Consider the following 18,327-nt stretch of genomic DNA (forward strand, 5'->3'; position numbering starts at 1 on the left):
TCACTGGCAGGGTATTGTGGGGATGTAAGAACCTCAGCCCCTCCTCTCTGCCAAACCCGTGTTTCTGACCCTGTCCCATCACTTGGCTCTTCTGCTGAGGACTTCTCTCACGGCTCCAGATTCTCTGGTTTGGGATGGTATCTTCAGCCTGCCATTCAGACAAAAAATGGTATGGGATTCATGCTGGTATACTTCCTATGGCCTCATCATCACCCTGTTGTTGAAAAAGATAACTATATTGAGTGCGGTGGTTTTACTTATCAAATATTTGCTTATCAATATAGGCATCATTACTTAAAATGGCCAAGGGCAAGCCTAGGGGAGCCTTAGGAAGGATCTGACACGGGAGGCCCGTCTGGCTTCCAGATCCCTTGGCCTTTCTAGATCCTTGTAAAGGGCAGGATGCAATTCCCTTGCAGCTCAAGCTTAACCCAGATTTATCTCTGATTGTGAATTTAGCTAGAATGTTTCCTTCCTTTCCTTTTCTTTATTCTTTTCCTTGGTCATTAGTTTAGTGTGTCTCTTAGATACTCTCAGTGATGTCACTGTGTTTTTGATTTAATTTCCAAGTAACTGTAATGTAATTTCACCTGCTTAATACAAATAGATTTATAGTTATTTCCTATCTCTACCCTCAGTTTTTCATTTATTTTGAGTACAATGAGAATGTAATCACCCTTCAGAAATTTCCTTTATCTTGTTTATCTAGTGGCTTATCTTACAGTGACAAGAAGAATCTGTTTTTGCCTGGACTACTCATTTTGATGAAATTTGAAAATGTAATAGATTTCTGAATAGATGTTTCCATTCACTATAAATTACGAGTAGGAAAAGTATTTGGGAATATCAACAAGTTGCAAATGATTATATAATAATACGTTGCTCATTAGCAGAGCCAAACTCATGGTCCTTATCTTGTGTTTCATTTTCTCTTCAGTTTCTAGAACTTGCCATTTTAAGTAATGATGTCTATATTTACAAATGTCTTGGTCAGAAAAACTACCACAGAATTTTGGAGGGGAAAAAGATGAAGGAGCAATTTATGTGGGGTGGGAGGGGGTTCCATGTTTTTCTCTCATTTTCTTGCAACTTTCCCCACATGGGTGGGCCTAATCTTGGAGTTAAGTAGCAGTGGTGGTACCAGAGAATAAAAACCCAGAGAAACTTTCTCTTTCTATCCAAAGAATAGGGAGCAGGGCTTCTTTTTGTGCAAAAACCTCTTTTTGTGTTGAGGGCAGAATTCTGTTGTTTTTCCACCTTTCCTTCTGCACCTTTACTGGGCCACCAGTAACAGAGGTCCTCATGGCAATGGTATGCCCATCTAAACTCTAAAAGAAACTACAACTGTCAGGCCAGAGTACCTAGCAAAAAATGACCATCACGGGCTTGAGAATGATAGTAAAATTCCAGAGAGGAAAAAGCTCTAAAGAGTGCCAGTAGTCTTTTACGTGAACCTTCACGAGTCTGGGGTTTAGCCCTGAGCTGAGCATGTGGGAGAGACACAAAGTATCACAACAAAGGCACTGGGAGATTTCAGCCTCTCTGTGAATGTCATATGTGTGTGACAGACCGAAGCAGCAGTGCTGCTGCCAGCACTTGATAAAGGTTAAAACCACCATTCTGAAAAGGGAGAGAGAGAACTCATGGTCTGAAAAGCTAGTGTTTTGATTGTCTAAAAACAAAACAAAAATCAAATCAGGAAATGAGCAATTATAACTCCATAAGTGGACCAACTATGCTCCATGAGTTTAAAATTTTAAAAATTAGTACTAAATTGAGGAAAATTCTCAGCAGCCAAATAAAAACCATAGCAAATAATCAGATGGGAATTTTAGAACTGAAAAATACAATATCTGAATTAAAAAACTTATTGGCTAGGCTCACTAGCAGAATGGAGATGACAGAGGAGTCAAATAACCAGTTGAAATGATTCATTCTGAAGATCAGAGAGAAAAGGGAAAGTAACAAAAGGTCTAACCTGTGTCATTTTGAGTCCCAAAAGAATAGTAGAAAGAGATTGCTGCAGAATAAATATTAGGGAAAGTGGCTGCAAACTTCCCAAATTTGGTGGAAGATCTACTTATAGAACTGAGAAAGTCAGCAAATGTCAAACAAAATAAACTCAAAATCATGTTTAGATACAGCATAATCAAAAAACTGAAAGCTAAAGGTAAAATATGTAGACAGACATACAGATCTAGATTAGATAAGTAATATTTATATGTAATATGTATATCTTTATATCAGTCTAAATGCACATCTGTGTACATAAATGTATCTTGAGAGCTGCTAGTGGAAAATATCACTTTATATAAAGGAATACAGTGATTTGAATGACTGAACACTTTTTAAAAATCCAATATGGCAGCTGGGGACTGTAGAACAACATTTTTGATGTTCTGGAATAAAATACATGCAACAATCAACAAAAATATCTACCCATAATTTTATGTCTAACGAAAATACATTCAAGAATTAAGGCTACAAAATACATTTGCAGAGGATGGAAAACTAATGAAATTACTCACCAGCACGCTTGCTGTTAAAGAAATGCTAAGGCAATATCTTGAGAATGAAAAGAAATTATAACAAAGGGAAACTTGGAACTCCAGGAATGCATAAAGATCAGTAGAAAGTATATAAATCTGAGTGTGTATAAAAAATTAATTCTTCCTTCTTCAGTTTTAAAAAATAAGTCTGAAAACTATATGAATTCAACATAATAATTACACATTAAATGTAAACCACACATTTTCTGTTAGCAATAGTATAATATATATGTTTAGCTTTGTGGGTTGTGTGGCCTCTGTTGCAACTGATCAACTTTGCCGCTAAAGTTCACAGCACTCATAAACAATATGTAAGTGCATGGATGTGATCGGGTTGGTCTGCAGTAAGCTGGATTTGACCCATAGGCTGTAGTTACTATCCTAGGTCTAAGCATAACAAAGAAAACACAGGTGTTGACACATTACATAAAAAACACAATACTCAGTTATTCTCTCTACAAGAAACTTGTCATAAATATAAATAAATAGATTAAATGATGATCAGTTGCAAACAAAATCAGAAGAAAGCTGGAGTGGCTATACTCATAACAGACAATGTACACTGCAGAACAAGGAATATTTCTAGAGGCAAATCATCATGATAACGAAAGATTCAATTTACCAAATAGTCATAACATACTAAATGTGTACACAACTAAGAGCAGATCTTCAAAGCAAAAGCTAATAGAACTGAAAGGGGAAAAGACACAATTGCAATCATAATAGGGAACTTTTGTCTTCTTCTCTCAGCAATAGAACAAGTAGAAAGAAAACAAGCAATACAAGAGAAAAACTGAACGAACCTTAATAAGCTTGACGTAATTGACATTTATAGAACAGTCTATCCAACTACAGCAGAATGCACATGTATATAAATCATTTCGATGTTCAGCCTAACAGGTTGTAAGAAGAAAAGCAAATCAAAAGAAGCAGAGGAAGGATGAAAAGTGATAAGGTACCAATAAAGTTGAAATGGAAAAACAATAGGGAAAAACAACTAAACCCTTTTAAAAAGATCAATAACATTGATAAAATTTTAGTCAGACTGATGAAGTAAAAAAAGGAAAGACCATAAATACAAATACAGGAATGAGAGAGGATATAACTACAGACTCTAAAGCCACAAGAAGGAAAATAAGGGATATGACAAACAACTTTTTGCCTTTAAACTTGATGACTTAGATGAGCTAGACTAATACCTTGAATGACACAAACTCTCAAAGCTCACTATTTAAAGAAAACCTCATTATTTCTAACTCAATTTTAAAAATTGAATTTAGAGTTAAAACCCTTGCAACAGTAACAAGAAAACAAATTTTAGCCTCAGCTATGTTACTGGCATACACTGCCAAACACTTCAGGGGGAAATAACAATTCTACATAAATTTTTCCAGAAAAGGGAAGAATCAGAAACACATTCCAACTCATTTTATGAGGCTCTGTTTGTGTGGTTCCAAAACTTGACAAAAATATTACAAAAACTGAAAACTAAAAAACAATTTCCATCATGAAGAGATGCAGAATGCCTTAAAATATTAGCAAATCTAATCAGTAATATATAAAAAAGGATAAAAATATGGTGGCAAAATACTGCTTATCCTGAAGAAGCTAGGCTGGTTTGATTCAACATACAAAATTAACCGATGTAATTTATTACATCAAAAGACTAAGAAGAAAAAACATACGATCATGTTAGTTGATGCAGAAAAAGCATGTCACACAATTTAATACCCACTTAGGAGAAAATTCTGACTAGAAAGGAATTATTAAACATGACATTGAACATCTACTACAAAAAAACCTACACCTACTATATTATTTAAAACCAGTGTTGTCCTTAATAGTGCTTTTCCTCTAAGATTGGAAACAAGGCAAGGATGTTTATTCAGCCTTATACTGGGGATCCCAGCCAATGCAATAAGGTGATAAAAAGGAATTAAAAAATAAAGATAGGAAAAAAATAAATAAAAATGCCTCTATTTTTATTTATTATTGCAGACCACATGATTCCCTAAGGAGAATAACCCAAAAAAATTTACAAAAGAAAAGAACAAAACTTAAAGTGACTAGAACAAATAAGTGAGTATAGCAAGGTTTCGGGATACAAGGAATAAAAATAAATTGTATTTTTAAACACTAATAATAATCAAAAAATTTAAAAACAAGTGTCATTTTTAATAGCTAAAAAAAAGAAAATAATAAACGTGTTGTACTTTGTTATACACCTAACAAGTGTGAAGGATCTGGATGCTGAAAATTACTCCAGGAGGCAGTCAATTAGCTTGGCTTCACTATGCACAGATTTGAAGTATCATGACTTAGTTTAATAATGCCAGTACCCCCAAACACAGTCAGATTCATTTGCCACAGTATATCAACTGTGACTAATTGCATAAAGTATAAACTTTACTGCTAATTCTTTAGTCCACAAATTACTGTGTAATTACAGATCTGCAGCATGATCAGCGACCAATGATGTCATCTTTTGAACTCTGTTCAGGATTGGTCCCTGTGCATCTGTTATTTGGTTCACACTCAGCAAAATGTATAGTTGTTTTATTTCCTTGTCTTCCCGTGATAAACCCACATGACATTTTACAAATATAAATAATCAAAAGACGGAGTGCCCAAAATAGGTAAAGTGCAGCAAAGGAACAAAAAGTGATCATGCTGCAGGTGAAATTATACTCAAGCATGAATGGAGTTACAGGAGCAGCCAAGGAGAATGCTGACAGTACCGTTTGAGAGCCTCTACCTAAGCAGCTGGGGGAACTCAAAACAAAACTTACCAACATAAAAGAAAGAAGAACATAGTGAAAAAGATGAAGACATCCCAGAGGAAGTAATGTTGACAAGAAACTTCCTATCAAGGGAACTCTTGAGAGAGATTTTATACAACGTAAGTACCAAATACGATGAAAGCCAATCCAAGCTTACAAAGAAATGTGACAACTCACGAAAGCACAGAGAAGATGCTTGTTCCATATCGTTACTGATATGACAAGAAGAAGTAGGCATGGATGTTCAAACATCTCCAAAATTGTGGCAAGAAAATAAACCTGTAAAAGTACACATGAAAAGCAATGCAGCTTGCTAAAATAAGATTGCTACTCATATCATGTTCACTGACTTTTCTATGCTATTCCTCACATTTTTACACTTACTTTATGTGATTATCAATTAAAGTGATATAATTAATTATTTGTTTGTTTACTGAGCAAAGCACCATGGTCAGTGAAATGTGTTTCATTTATTGTAATAAACTCCAGCAGAATTTGAGTTCAGAATAATTTTATCCAATCTGCTAATGAAATTCTTTTTTATAAATTGCTTTCTTTTCCTTCATGGTTTAAACCATCAGTACCACTACAAATCTACAAACTATAACAAAAGTTATAAGAATGTTACAAAAGATATAATTTTAAATATCAATAGACTACACTTCATTTTTGCTCCCCATTATTATAATTCCACAATATTTTATCCTCTTTTAACTAAAATCAAACTCTGAAGAAAAAATCAGGAGCAGTTCTTTATAAATACTCATTTCTCTGATAATATTCTCCCCTGCTGTCTGTGGAAAGGTCCTTTAATGGTTTCCACAAACCTCAAGGACTGGTTTTAGTTCAAATAATTCATCTGATAGATGAATCTAATGGTAGATACCATTAGAAATATTCTTTTGATGGTTTTAAAATTCATTTAAAAAAAGGACAGTATTTTTAATTCATTTATTAACTTTGGCATTCATCATAGTTTAGAACCATTTTTGGTTCCTATTGTTTATTTTGAGGCAACCAACTACAGTGTGTGTGAGAATATTTGGCATATTCAGACACCCTGGAAGGTTTCAAAGCCATCAACAGAAGGTATCACCACCACCAGTACCACAAAATGTGCTTGTTTCCTAGTATTATTATATTATAGGCCTTGGCCTAAGCACTTCAGAAATTTTAACTCCCTGAATCCATACAAAAGGAACTGTTATTATTTCTCCCACTTTATAGATGATAAGACAGAGGCACAGAGAATCTAATTGCTCACTGTAGCACAGGCAGTGGGGAAGCCAAGAGTCAGACCAAAGCATTTGGAATCAGAATTCATGATCCTATCCACCACACCAAACTGACTTAGGACAAGTTTCTTTTGAGCAGGTCATGCTATACAGACCTTGCAGACTATCTTGCAAGCAAACGGTTAAGCACTTAATGTTTATTTTCTCAAAACCAGAAGGATGAGTAGACAGGAGTACACAAGAATCTGGATGATCTTCACTTTCCAATGATGAAATTATGTGGTTGAACTGATGAAATATGAAAATATTTCTCTCAGCACTATGCTCTCACCCATCCTGCCAACTATGATTGGAGAAACCCTTACTATACTTTGCAATGCATATATATATACACATACTGAAAACCCACATGAAATCAAGCATAAACACAGCAAATTATATAAGAGCCATACAAAATTTTATCAGTTTATGGAAGACATCTGTAGTTAAGGGAACAATGTCAAAGAAACATTTATTTTTCTGATGGTGTCTCCTTAAGACTTCTCTTAGGGACAGATCAACTACCAGATGAGGGTGTCCTTAACAGAGTTGCAGTTGGAGCATATGACCCCAAAATTCTACTTAATGTACAAAATAAAGTTTTTATTGGTCAAGCCATGTCAATTGTGTAAGTATGAATAAGTCAAATCAATGTCACCTTCACAAATAAGTCAAACAAGGTGGCTGGCATTCTGTTCCCTTATTTTCCCTAGGCCAAGCACTTCTGTGTAGGGCAAATACTGTGCAAACACATTTAACAGCCCTAATCAAGATTAAAGGGCAGGCTGTTACACTGTCCCCAATATCAAGAGTTCTTTTTAATTTTTTTTTAACAATTTCAAAAGTGGACGGAGTAGCAGCAAGCAGATATCCATCTGTGACTTCAATCAATAGAGACCAATTCCTGTAACACACAGGTGACATGGCAAAGGTCAGTGAGGTCTTATCAATCAATTTGCTGAAAGAAGCTATAGTCAAGCAGGGCCAGGACCTAAACCATCTGCTAACATTTGAGAAGAATTATAGAATGTTAGAGCAGGAAAAGTCTTATATAGGATCATATGTACCCCTTCATTAAAAAGATGAAGGAAATTGAACTTAAATACGTTTGGAAAGTTTCCCTAAGATCAACTGTACCACAAAGGACTTGCAAATGACTGACCCAAGTATACTGTAGAGAATACATGGAAGATATACTATAGAAACATGAGTAAATTTAGTATCTTAAATCTTTCCCCTTTTGTGGCAACAGTAGTCATTTTTTTCTGCAAATAAGAGATGCAACAAATGTGAGTAGTGGTTTCACTTACTGATAGATTCGTTGATATTTAGTGTTTACCAGCCCATTCACCTTGCTATTTATACTGTAGACACCACGTTAAGAAAAAGGAATCACCAGCTAAAGATTGGCCAAGTTGATTATACAATATAAGCCTTCTGCCAACACAACAGAGCTTATCTGTGCAATATAGTGCAGTTGGTTAATATATGGCCTTATTCATCTGTTCCCAGCCTTATTTCTCTTTCTTCACAATACAGCATAGCAATCTAGAACATTGTATCTCTTATATATTTCATGTCACACTCATCATTTTCTGGTCTTCCTTCAGAGTCAAAATTGACCAAGATTTAGCTATTTCTAGACTCAGAGGCTCTGTCAGTGCTCTTTCTAGACCACCTTCTAAGTCAGATCAGTGTTATTACAACCATTACATTTTTCTAGTAACTATGCTAACCTACAGCATACTTGAAGAGAGACTGTAAGTATTCCCCTTCATTTAGGCTTGATCACGAGGTTTCCTTATCTCAGAATATTTTTCATTTCCTTTTCTACTTTTCAATTCCTAAAAATAAAATTATTTTTGAGCTGTGGGCGGAAGAACTAATCTTTAGCATATGGTCTCATCACAGACTGTGACAGTGTTATTTCTCTGAATCAACCAAAGCTCACTAATTATTCCTTCCATGAGTTTGATTCTCTGTAGAGAACTAGAATGAAGGAAAACTCTGAGGTGCATATTGGCAGTAAGCAAAGATGCCAGAGTGATCAGAATCTTTAGCTTTCCCAAACTTTAATTCTTAGTCCAATATTAATCTCTGATTGAGCCACCCTTTGTCCTGTTCTTTTTCAGAGTTCGGAAGCTTTGCTGACTAGGTGCTAGACTGACACTTTTGCAGACAAAGAGGCATCATTTCCTCTTTCCTCTGGCATCTTCAAATGTCTATCTGTACTATGTGAGGATATGTAGTATTTGACTGCCAAGGAACTACTTAAAAGTGCACAGCATGCCACTTTTGGAGGATCTGCCTCGTGGTCCCCACAGGGCTTTGGCTTTGGAGTCTCTGCCCTGGGAGCCCCTGCGCTTTGTCTCCTCAGTCTTTGGGCTAGTGGCTTGACTGGTGTCCTCCTCTTTTATGTACCAAGTAGAGGTTTTATTTTTCAATCTCTTCAGCTTTCTACTTGCTGTTAAGACAAAGTGGCAACTTTCATGCTCCTTATATATAGAATCAGAAACCAGAAGTCATTATAAGCATTTTTAATTCACTTTAGAGTGAATTAAAAAAATAATACTTTCAAACTATTTCTACTGTAGTTTATGTCATTTTATATTCATATATATTATAAACAATACAATTTAATCAAATTTATAACACTTTTTAATAGATTAAAACAACTTCCAATTTATCACTGCCTCTTTTGTTCTTAGTGGTAAAGATCCCTTTATCTGGCTATTAATTGAATTAATATATATCATAGCTTGCTTTCTTTTCAGTGAAGAGTTGGCATTTTGACAGAATTCTACTTAAAACTATTGCATTTAGCTTTTCAAAACTTGTAATTGCTAAGGTAATAGTGGACTGGCAAATACTAGATGATTAAGACAATGCCACTGTCAGATGCTATGAGAACAACACATAAACAAAGGCAAGCATTAGCATTTGGTGTCTCTCCCATTGATCGTCTCCATAGTTTCCCTGTGATTTTTTTTTTTTTTCTGCAGTAGATGTTGCTTCCATTCTTACCTCATTCTGTATTTTTCTTTCAGTGAGACTGACTGAGAACATCACAACTGTATGCATCTGAAGTCAGTAGACCGAAGGCCAGGGCAAAGGTATGGCCATCCGTGTAAAGCTGTCATCTCTGTGATATGACAAACTGGCTGAAAGGTCCATAGTCTTCAACACAGACTTTAAAGAATGAGGAGAAAAGAAGACCACAATAATACAAACCAATTCTGTTATTCACAGAATACTGCACATGTATAAATAATAATTAAACTCATAATCATGATGATATAGGTAATAGTAACAAGAAGAAAGAGTGGGAAGTTTGGCTCCTCAATGAACTTGCTACAAAATGATAAAAAGGAGGAAAATCAATCCAATGATAATTAAATTATAAGGGAATTGGTCAAGAGAAAAAAATAAGCATTCAAAAAATTATGTGAGATACCCCTTAGTTTCAAGCATCCCAAACCTTCCCTGCAGGAGCTCATCCCCTAGGCTCCCCAGCCAGTCAGCCTCTCCTCACCGAAAAAAAAAAAAAAAAAAATTATGTGAGAGCCCGGATGGCAGAGACAGAACAGGATGTTGAAGAAGACAGTGATACTGGCTTTGGATTCTTGCCCCGTTCAGTTACTGCCCAGGGTAAGGAGGTTGTTAGATATTTATTATGCCTTGCATTTATATAGTACCTTATAATTTACAAAGCATTTTAATTTTTTTGGCACATTATATTCTCATTTTGCATATTACAGCGTATTAAAGAGACAGATGTAGGTTACATTTTGGTCTAAAATTCATTGCTAGTGACAGAGGTGGGCCAAGACCTTAGGATATTTGACTGTGCCCAACATCTGTTACAGTACACATCATAATTTTATGCCTAATTCTTCCTATTTTTCCCCACCCATCGCAGTCCTTCACTAAATTCACTTCCTATTAAGGGCAGCTGTTTAGAAGGATCTGGGCACTTGTAAAGCAATCTGGATCCACTGCCTCTTTCTCACCCTCCTTGTCATCTGTGAAAGAATTCTGATACCATGCAATCAGTGCTTGCTGCTGATAATTTTGACATTACTTTTGAACAGGAAAATTTATGTGCTATTGAGTATCTTGAATAATTTTTTATACTAGTAAATTCTTCATATCTAGTAGCTAAAATGTGGAATAATTATTTTTACTATCTTTAACAGATTCTTGGTAGATAGAAATTTAAATTGTGGTTCAGAGACTAACATATTTATAGATACAGATTTGCTAATCTAACAAAGTGTGCATATAAATTCAGCTAAAAATTAAGGTAAGTATCAAATCATTAGACTCAAACAGCTTCTTCACTATTACTCACACATCTTGAAAAGAGTTAATAAAATAGTGTCATCATAGCAATTTTTTATTCAAGGACAGAAATGACTAGAACAATTTGTATTCCCCTGTCCCTAATTTTTGAACTAAGACCAAAAATGTTTTTTAAACTCATAAAACTCTTCCATTAATTATTTTTAATAAATACTTACTTTTGGAATTTAAAAAATCATTTAAAAAATCATTTTAACTCACTACAGTTTTAAACAAACCATAATTTTATTTGTAATTACTAGTCTTGTGAGTCAACCAGGGCCACCAAACTATAATTTACTGACAGATTGTTTTCTAAAGACACAAAAGAGTTTCAGATTAAGCAGAGTAATGAGAAGACTCTAAAGTAAAGTAGGCATAATACACTGGCTGCAAACACAAACACTTTTCCATATATACTATAATATCACTGAGATAACACAGGGGAAAAAATTCTTATAGGGGTGGGACTATAGTCACATTTTGAGTTTTAATAGATGGGGCATAACTTATAAACAAATCACTTTTGAAAAGAAATAGCTTTAATTTTGGTATTACTATGGACTTTTTCAACTATTCAAAGTATACTGCATTACGGAAATCAGGAAACAGTCATGTAATTCATCAGCATATAAAAGAGAAATCAAAATGGTTTTACGTGATAGCTTTAGTACCTTTACAATCTCATATAAAATGTTTACCAATGTCACAAGATTGGAATCTGCTGAAATAGAAAATAAAATATCATTATTATACTTTAGAAGGAGTACCTCAATAGCATATTTAAAATGCTAGTTTCTCTGGGTCTTAAAAAAGATTTCCAAACATCCCAAAGACTGTTTCTGGAAATCACACTGTAACATATTTGTATTTATAGGACTAATTTCAAATAATATGTTATGATAGCAGCTCTGAGATCTAGGAACACAGTTAAGAAGGCAAAACTCATCTCATCATATTAAGATCTAATCCTAATATATACCTGGGAATATCTTCTTAACATCCTTGTCAGCTGTCTAAGGAGTCTTCCAACTTTGAAAGACCCACCTAGGAAAATGCATCTCTGGTTATTAATTTATGGTTATATAAAAACTTTTGCCTAAAGACAGTAAATGAGTATCTTGAAATTTATGAGTATGATTATATAATGGTGTACCCTGAATGTCCAAGTGAAGTAACTGAAATTAAAAAAAAAAAAATTCAGGACATGAAATATGCAAACTTTATAAAAAAAATCTTATGACATAGTAAATATATAACACAATGGAAATAATACGAATGATAAACAGTACATAGAAATATATTTTTAAAAGTACCTTGAAGTTTTTCCGTTGGAAATATTACAAAATTTGACTAGAAACGTAAGAGAAATCTAGATGAATTATAATTATGTAGCAGTGTATTTATGGATAGGCAAGCCTCACTACTGTTAAGTTTATTCACAAAATAATAAAGAATATTTTGAGGGCAATAGGATTTGTATTCCACTAAGACTAGTGTATCTATGTTATACTATTTATTTATTTATTTACCTGCTGAATTGTATTGTAGCTGTAGAATGTCTCAGCTGTACTTTCAGAAAAGGGTCTTCCCCACTGGAGATTAAAGCCTTAGAAGCTCATTTAAGGGTAAAAAGAACAAACTCCTAGGTCAAAACAAGACTCACTGCTACAAGATAGTGTAGCTACTGGCGAAATTATACCCAATTAAAATTTCTTTATGAGGATAGGGGTGGAGCCAAGATGGCAGCAAGAGTAGAGCAGCGGAAATCTCCTCCCAAAAACATATATATATTTGAAGATACAACAAATACAACTAAATTCCTAAAAGAGAGACAAGAAGATACAGGACAAGAGCCAGACTACATCTACACCTGCAAGAACCCAGCGTCTTGCGAAGAGGGTTAAGATACAAGCTGCAGCCCGGCGGGACCCAAGCGCCCCTCACCCCAGCTCCTGGCGGGAGGAGAGGAGTTGGAGCGGGGAGGGAGAGGGAGCCCAGGCCTGCTAAACACCCAGCCCTAGCCATCTGCACCAGAGGGCAGACACACAGTGCGTGGGGTGCTGGATATTACAGGAAGGGGGCAGTAAAATCTGCAAGCGGGTCCCCGCAGCTGGTGCCCCTGGGACAAAAAAAGATGGACCTTTGAAAGTCTTAAAGGGACAGGGACTCCACAGGAGGGCAGAGGCACCCTGGCACAATCAGCTCAGCAGCTGGGAACCCGGGGAACTCCGGGTGCCTTAAACCCCTGGGCGGCAGCATAGCTCCGAGGGCCCTCATGGAGATAAACAGCCTCCCACCCATTCCCGCTATGGTGCGACCTCGCCATAGCAGACTGCAGCAAGTGCAAGCTGAGCTTCCTTCACAGCGGCTGGGCAAGAATCAGAGACCCCATTTGCACGCAGCTGCCCAACACAAGCCACTAGAGGCCGCTGTTCTCCCAGGAGAGGAAGGCCACAAACTAGCAAGAAGGGACATTCTCCCACCTGACACATGCCAACTACCCATGACTATCTCTATCGCCATGAAAAGGCAGAAGAATTTGATACAGACCAGATTAACCCAGACAGTCTCCCTTGAAAAGGAATCTGGGGAGATAGATCTAACCAATCTTTCTGAAAAGTAATTTAAAAGTAAGGTCATAACCATGCTGATAGGCTTGCAGGGAAATATGCAAGAGTTAAGGAGGGAGAATACAGAAATAAAACAATCTCTGGATGGATTTAAAAGCAGAATGGATGAGATACAACAGGCCATGGATGGATTAGAAACCAGAACAGGAACACATAGAAGTTGACGAAGAGAGAGAGAAAAGGATCTCCAGAATTGAAACAACATTAAGAGAACTGTGTGACCAAATCAAAAGGAGCAATATCCCCATTATAGGGGTACCAGAAGAAGAGAGAGAAAAAGGGATAGAAAGTGTATTTGAAGAAATAATTGCTGAAAACTTCCCGAAACTGGGGGAGGAAATAGTCACTCAGACCACAGAAATACACAAAACCCCCAACAGAAGGGACACAAAGAGGACAACACCAAGACACATAATAATTAAAATGGCAAAGATCAAGGACAAGGACAGAATTTTAAAGGCTGCTAGAGAGAAGAAAAAGGTCACCTACAAAGGAAAACCAATCAGGCTATCATCAGACTTCTCAACAGAAACCTTACAGGCCAGAAGAAAATGGCATGATATATTTAATGCAGTGAAACAGAAGGGCCTTAAACCAAGAACACTGTATTCAGCATGATTATCATTTAAATACGGAAGGATTAAACAATTCCCAGACAAGCAAAACTTGAGGGAATTTGCCTCCCACAAACCACCTCTACAGGGTATGTTAGAGGGACTGCTCTAGATGGGAGCACTCCTAAGGTGAAACAGATGTCAACCAGAGAAAATAAAAGCACAGCAAAGAAAGCAGACCAGCCAAATACTAACTAAAGGCAAAAAATAAAATCAACTACCCACAAAACCAGTCAAAGAAAACACAAAAGAGCACAGAATAAAACACCCAACATATAAAGAATGGAGGAGGAGGAATAAGAAGGGAAACAAATACAGAATAATTAGACAGTGTTTATAATAGCTTAATAAGTGAGTTAAGTTAGACAGGAAGATATTAAAGAAGCTAACCTTGAGCCTTTGGTAACAACGAATCTAAAGCTGCAATGGCAATAAGCACTTACTTTCAATAATCACCCTGAATGTAAATGGACTGAATGCAATAATCAAAAGACACAGAGTAATAGGATGGATAAAAAAGCAATACCCATCCATATGCTGCTTACAAGAGACTCACCTCAAACCCAAAGACATGCACAGACTAAAAGTCAAGGGATGGAAAAAGATATTTCATGCAAACAATGAGAAAAAAGAAGGTGTCGCAGTACTAAAATCAGACAAGCTAGACTTCAAAACAAAGAAAGTAACGAGATACAGAAGGGTATTACATAATGATAAAGGGCTCAGTCCAACAAGAGGATATAACCATTATAAATATATATGCACCTAACACAGGAGCACCACCATATGTGATACAAATACTAACAAAATTAAAGGACAAAATGGAATGCAATGCACTCATTATAGGAGTCTTCAACACACCCCTCATGCCAAAGCTTAGATCCACCAGAAAGAAAGTAAGTAAGGACATAGAGGCACTGAACAACGCACTAGAACAGATAGAGCCTCAGTAAAATAAAAAAGATTGAAATTCTACCAAACAACTTCTTGGACCACAAAGGTATAAAACTAGAAATAAATTGTACAAAGAAAGCAAAAAGGCTCACAACCACATGGAGGCTTAACGACATGCTCCTAAATAATCAATGGATCAATGACCAAATTAAAATAGAGATCAAGCAATATATGAAAACAAATGACAACAACAACACAAAGCCCCACCTTCTGTGGGATAGAACGAAAGCAGTCTTAAGAGGAAAGTATATAGTAATCCAGGCCTATTTAAAGAAGGAAGAACAATCCCAGATGTATAGTATAACATCACAATTATCAAAATTGGAAAAAGGACAAATGAGACCTAAACTCAGCACAAGGAGGAACATAATAAAGATCAGAGAAGAAATAAAATTGAGAAAAATGAAACTAGAAAAAAATCAATGAAGCCAAGAGCTGGTTCTTTGGCAAAAATAAACAGAACAGATAAGCCTCAAGCAACTTATTAAAAAAAAAAGAGAATCAACACACATCAACAGAATCAGAAACAAGAAAGGAAAAATCACGACAGACACCACAGAAATACAAAGATGAGAGAATACCATGAAAACCAGTATGGTAAAAAGCTGGAAAACCTAGAATAAATGGACAACTTCCTAGAAAAATACAACCTTCCAAGACTGAACAAGGAAGAAACAGAAAATCTAAACAAACCAATTACCAGCAAAGAAATTGAATAAGTAATCAAAAAACTACCCAAGAACAAAACACCTGGACCAGATGGATTTACCTTGGAATTTTATCAGACATACAAAGAAGATATAATATCCATTCTTCTTAAACTTTTCCAAAAAAACAGAAGAGGAGGGAATACTCCCAAACTCATTCCATGAAGCCTATATCACCCTAATACCAAAATGAGGTAAAGACACCACCAAAAAAGAAAATTATAGCCCAATATCCCTGATGAATGTTGATGCAGAAATACTCAACAAAATATTACCAAACCAAATTCTAAAATACATCAAAAGGATCATACACCATGACCAAGTGGGATTCATCCCAGGGATGCAAGGATGGTAACAACATTCGAAAATCCATCCACACCATCCACCACATAAACAGAAAGAAAGACAAAAGCCACATGATCATCTCCACAGATGCTGAAAAAGCATTCAACAAAATTCAACATCCATTCAAGATAAAAACTCTCCACAGAATGGGTATACAGGGCAAGTACCTCAACATAACAAAGGCCACATATGACAAACCCACAGCCAACATCATACTGAACAGCGAGAGGCTGAAAGCTTTTCCTTTGAGATGGGGAACAAGACAGGGATGCCCACTCTCCCCACTGTTATTCAACATAGTACTGGAGGTCCTAGCCACAGCAATTAGACAAAACAAAGAAATACAAGGAATCCAGATTGGTAAGGAAGAAGTTAAGCGGTCACTATTTGCAGATGACATGACATTGTACATAAAAAACCCTAAGGACTCCACTCCAAAACTACTAGAACTCATACCAGAATACAGCAAAGTGGCAGGAAACAAAATCAACACACAGAAATCTGTGGCTTTCCTATACACTAACAATGAACTAATAGAAAGGGAAATCAGGAAAACAATTCCATTCACAATTGCATCAAAAAGAGTAAAATACTTAGCAATAAACCTAACCAAGGAAGTGAAAGACCTATACCCTGAAAACTGTAAGACACTCTTAAGAGAAATTAAAGAGGACACTAACAAATGGAAACTCATCCCATGCTCTTGGCTAGGAAGAATTAATATCATCAAAATGGCCTTCCTGCCCAAAGCAATATACAGACTGGATGCAGTCCCTATCAAATTACCGACAGCATTCTTCCACGAACTGGAACAAATAGTTCAAAGGTTCATATGGAAACACCAAAGATCCCAAATAGCCAAAGCAATCCTGAGAAGAAAGTGTGTCTGTCTGTGTGGGGGTGGGGTATCTCGCTCCCCAACATCAAGCTCTACTACAAAGCCACAGTCATCAAGACAGTTTGCTACTGGCACAAGAACAGAGCCACAGATCAGTGGAACAGAATAGAGACTCCAGACATTAACCCGAACATATATGATCAATTAATATATGAAAAGGGCGCCGTGGACATACAATGGGGAAACGACAGTCTCTTCAACAGATGGTGCTGGCAAAACTGGACAGCTACACGTAAGAGAATGAAACTGGATCACTGCCTAACCCATTACACAAAAGTAAATACGAAACGGATCCAAGACCTGAATGTAAGTCATGACACCATAACACTCTCAGAAAAAAACATAGGCGCAAATCTCCCAGACAAAAACATGAGCGACTTCTTCAAGAACATACCTCCCCGGGCAAGGGAAACAAGAGCAAAAATGAACAAGTGGGACTATATCAAGCTGAAAAGCTTCTATACAGCAAAGGACACCATCAATAGAACAAAAAGATACCCTACAGTATACGCGAGAATATATTCATAAATGACCGATCTGATTAAGGGTTGACATCCAAAATATATAAAGAGCTCATGCACCTCAACAAACAAGAAAAGCAAATAATCCACTTAAAAAATGCACAGAGGGGCGGAACAGACAGTTCTCCAGCGAAGAAATTCAGATGGCCAACAGACACATGAAAAGATGCTCCACATCGCTAGTCATCAGAGAAATGCAAATTAAAACCACAATGAGATATCACCTCACACCAGTAAGGATCGCCACTATCCTAAAGACAAACAACAACAAATGTTGGCGACCACCCTCCTACACTGCTGGTGGGAATGTAAATTAGTTCAACCATTGTGGAAAGCAGTATGGAGGTTCCTCAAAAAGCTCAAAATAGAAATACCACTTGACCCAGGAATTCCACTTCTAGGAATTTACCCTAAGAATGCATCAGCCCAGTTTGAGAAAGACAGATGCACCTCTATGGTTATCGCAGCGCTATTTACAATAGCCAAGAAATGGAAGCAACCTAAGTGTTCAGCTGCAGAGGAATGGATAAGGAAGATGAGGTACATATTATACACAATGGAATTATTCAGCCATAAGAAGAAAACAATTCCTGCCATTTGCATCAACACGGATGGAGCTAGAGGGTATTCCTATTATGCTCAGTGCAATGAGCCAGGCGGAGAAAGACAAGTACCAAGTGATTTCACTCATATGTGGAGTATAAGAACAAA

The 18,327-nt window shown here is 36.4% G+C and overlaps 1 protein-coding gene across 1 annotated transcript in view; it reads right to left on the reverse strand.

The window, feature by feature from the left end:
- The window catches only part of LOC108394214 (uncharacterized), a 73,463-nt gene that overhangs the window by 22,592 nt on the left and 32,544 nt on the right, over window positions 1-18,327 (reverse strand). The window contains exon 8 of the mRNA XM_073238066.1: window positions 9,628-9,792. The gene's annotated coding sequence lies outside the window, so the exon portion shown is untranslated. The remainder of the gene's footprint in view (window positions 1-9,627; window positions 9,793-18,327) is intronic.

Source organism: Manis javanica, chromosome 5, assembly GCF_040802235.1.
Source record: "Manis javanica isolate MJ-LG chromosome 5, MJ_LKY, whole genome shotgun sequence".
Taxonomy (NCBI): Eukaryota; Metazoa; Chordata; class Mammalia; order Pholidota; family Manidae; genus Manis; species Manis javanica.